This window comes from Idiotropiscis lumnitzeri, chromosome 2, assembly GCF_059441095.1.
Source record: "Idiotropiscis lumnitzeri isolate Australia: NSW breed Sydney's pygmy pipehorse chromosome 2, RoL_Ilum_1.0, whole genome shotgun sequence".
Lineage (NCBI taxonomy): Eukaryota > Metazoa > Chordata > Actinopteri > Syngnathiformes > Syngnathidae > Idiotropiscis > Idiotropiscis lumnitzeri.
The window spans coordinates 30557582-30561464 of NC_142392.1; the positions used below are offsets into that span (position 1 = coordinate 30557582).

At 60.1% G+C, this 3883-nt stretch overlaps 1 long non-coding RNA gene across 1 annotated transcript; it reads left to right on the top strand.

Moving 5' to 3' along the window:
* The first annotated feature begins 2961 nt into the window (after positions 1–2961).
* Positions 2962–3630, top strand: LOC148342277 (uncharacterized). Its single transcript, XR_015842334.1, has 2 exons — positions 2962–3279; positions 3372–3630. It is a non-coding gene; the product is annotated as an uncharacterized LOC148342277 (long non-coding RNA).
* The last annotated feature ends 253 nt before the right edge of the window (positions 3631–3883 follow it).

Genomic DNA, 3883 nt, shown 5'->3' on the forward strand with positions numbered 1-3883 from the left:
CAAGACTCATCAACCTACCTGCTCTGCCGAAGGACGATTAATTACCCTTTGTGTGACCTTTTCTGTTGTTCATATTCACAGGTGAATATGGGGGCGGCTGTAGAAAAGGCTGCTAAGAGACTGTGACACCGGCTCCTTTAAGAGGGCGGAGTTTAGTGCTCCAACTCAGTTGCGTGGGCGTGGTGCGGGTATATAAGAAGGAGGAAGGGGGAGGATCGTGTCAGTCTGTCTATCGAGCGAAGTTTGAGTTGTAGTTCACATTTATCCTGCTTTGAGTTGTGCGTGAGACAAGTAAGTTACAGCATTAATAACACTGTTTGTTTGTCTGTACAATCCACGTTCCACTGCTAATTAGTAACATGCAATGTTCAATGTTTATTATTTTCCTTTTAGAACCACACAAATAGAGCGTTTTGAAGCGTCAAGAAATGTGTGCTTTGACTGCAACTTATTAAAAGACCTGAACCACAAGACCATACCCTCATTATTGGAGTTCTAACCGGACTCTCAACAGCGATTTGCATACTCCTCCCAGCACTTGTCAGTTACATATTTTTCACTCCCCCTCATCGACCCCTCATTCGAACCCCTGTGTGAGGCCCAGGTGTTCTCCAAGCTGGACTTGCGGAACGCGTACCATCTGGTCTGCATCCGGGAGGGGGACGAGTGGAAGACGGCGTTCAACACACCCCTAGGACACTTCGAGTACCTGGTGATGCCCTTCGGCCTTACCAACGCCCCCGCCGTCTTCCAGGCCCTGATGACGGACGTCTTCCGCGACATGCTCAACCGGTTCGTATTCATATACCTTGACGACATTCTCATCTTCTCCCGTTCTCTCTCAGATCACCGCCGACATGTCCGACTGGTCCTCCAGCGCCTCCTGGAGAATCGCCTCTACGTAAAACCCGAAAAGTGCGAGTTCCACGTCGCGTCCGTGCCCTTCCTGGGCTACATCATTGCCCGGGGGCAACTTCGTCCCGACCCGGCCAAGATCCAGGCAGTCGTGGAGTGGCCCCAGCCCGCCAGGCGGAAGGAGCTTCAGCGCTTCCTCGGATTCGCTAATTTCTACCGCCGCTTCATCCGGGACTACAGTAAGGTCGCCAGTCCTCTCACCGCACTCACCTCCACAGCCACCGCGTTCCAGTGGACCCAGGCGGCTTCCCAGGCCTTCGCCCGCCTCAAGGGGGCCTTCACCAGCGCCCCGGTACTCCGGCATCCAGACCCCTCACTCCAGTTCATCGTGGAGGTGGACGCCTCCGACACCGGGGCGGGGGCCGTCCTCTCCCAGCGGGATCCCGGTACCCAAGTCATCCACCCATGTGCATTCTTCTCCAGGCGCCTATCCCCGGCCGAGAGGAATTATGACGTGGGCAACCGGGAGCTACTGGCGGTGGTATGGGCCCTCCAGGAGTGGCGGCACTGGCTCGAGGGCACCCCGACCCCCTTCCTGGTCTGGACGGATCATAAGAACCTGGCTTACCTGCAGTCCGCCAAGAGGCTGAACCCCCGCCAGGCGCGCTGGAACCTGTTCCTAAGCCGGTTCAACTTCACCCTCTCCTTCCGACCCGGCTCGAACAATGGTAAGGCGGACGCCCTCTCACGTTTGTTCTCGTCCCCCGCCAGCCCGGACACCCCCGAGCCCATACTACCCTCCTCCTGCCTCCTGGGAGCGGCCACATGGGACATCGAGCGGGTCGTCCGAGAGGCCCAGGAGCAGCAACCCGACCCGCGCCCAGATCCCTCCGACCGCCTGTTCGTCCCCGACGCAGCGCGGTCCCAGGTACTCCAATGGGGGCACTCATCCTCGCTCACCTGCCACCCGGGCGTGGCACGCACACTTCGCTTCCTCCAGCAGCGCTTCTGGTGGCCCCGGATGGCAAAGGACACAGGGGAATTCGTGCTGGCCTGCTCCGTCTGCGCCCGCGGGAAGGCCTCCCACGCGGTCCCGGCCGGCCTCCTCCAGCCCCTGCCCATCCCGAGCCGCCCCTGGTCCCACGTCGCCCTGGACTTCGTCACTGGTCTTCCTCCCTCCAATGGGCACACCGTCATCCTCACCCTTATCGACCGTTTTTCCAAGTGCGTCCACTACGTCCCCCTTCCCAAGCTGCCCACCGCGCTGGAAACCGCCAAGCTCCTCACCCAACACATCTTCCGACCCCATGGCATCCCGGAGGACATCGTGTCCGACCGGGCCCCCCAGTTCGCCTCTCAGGTGTGGCGGGAGTTCTGCAAGGTGGTCGGGGCCACCACCAGCCTCTCCTCGGGCTACCACCCGCAATCCAACAGCCAGACGGAGCGGGCCAACCAGGACCTCGAAGCCGCTCTTCGGTGCGTGGTGGCCCGCAACCCGGACTCCTGGAGCGACGCCCTGCCCTGGGTCGAATACGCCCACAACTCTCTCTCCACCACGGCCACAGGTATGTCTCCCTTTATGGCATGCTTTGGATACCAACCTCCTTTGTTCAAGGACCAGGAGCATGCCGTGGCCGTTCCCTCCGTCGAGGAGCACCTCCGCCGGATCCGAGGGGTCTGGGCCGAGGTGAAGGCCGCACTCACCCGGATGGCCCAGAGGACCAAGCCCCTGGCCGACCGTCGCCGATCCCCAGCCCCGGACTACAAGCCCCGCCAGATGGTGTGGCTCTCCTCACGCGACCTCCCCCTCCAGGTCGATTCACGTAAGCTGGCTCCCAGTTTCATCGGTCCCTTCCCCATCGAAAAGATGATCAACCCGTGCTCCGTCCGGCTTAAGCTCCCCGACTCCCACAAGATCCATCCTACCTTCCATGTCTCCCTCCTCAAGCCGGTATCCTCTAGCCCACTGAGCCCTCCGACCGTCGCCCCCCCCACCCCCCCTGATGATAGACGACCACCCGGCTTACACCGTATCCAAGGTCCTGGATGTGCGGCGCCATGGCAGGGGGTTCCAATACCTCGTAGATTGGGAGGGGTATGGTCCGGAAGAGCGCTCCTGGATCCCGCGCAAGCTCTTCCTCAACGACGCCCCCATCAGGGAGTTCTACGCGCTGCACCCGGACAAGCCGGGTAGGACGCCAGGAGGCGTCCGTTAGGGGGAGGGTACTGTGACGGCTCGGGTTGGAGGAGGGCCTGGCTGTCTCTGATTATTTGCAGGTTCGCGATCCCTCCAGCCAGGCTCTCCTCCGGAGAAAGTGGGCGTCGGCTCCGGCGCACCTGCGGCTCGTTGGCTGCAATCAACGAGCAGCATAAGAACCAGCCACGCCAGGAGCTCGACGCCGGATTATCTCGTCTACTCACGTGGTACTGGCCATGTCTCGACACGCTGCTCGTTCGCCTGATCCTTTGTTCCCTCGTGCCTGTCTGACCTCTGTGCTCTCTGTGTCCCCTTCCAGCCGACCCGAGCCCGTCCGGTCCCGAGCTTCCCGCGCCCGTTCCCAAGTTCCTGCCCGGCGATCGTCTCGCCCGCGTTTCCCCCCATTCGCCGCTCACCTGCTTCTTCCGGGCCGCGCCCGCCGCTCCTCCGCCAGCCGGCGAGCGACTCCCGGTGCACGCCGCTCCAACGCCTGCCCGACCACCCACGCTCCCGCAGCCGCGCTCCCTGCACGGCTCGCCGCGCCTCCTCAACCCATAATAAATCCGGTCTCTACCATCTATGTCGCTCTTGGGTCCTCCTTCCCTCACACTCGGTTCACGGAACCGCGACAATATTCTTATTTACCTGTCAATGTTGGTTACAGTGTGAAAATGCTGGTAGACGTATTTGTAACTTACTTCATTCGTTCGATAAAGGACAACTGTCCAATGGCAAAGCGTGATTCTCCTCTCAAGAACAAAATGTAAGTAAACTAAAAAATTAAATAAAATGAAGAAAAGTTTGGGTTCCATTGTTCAAAATGAAATCTTA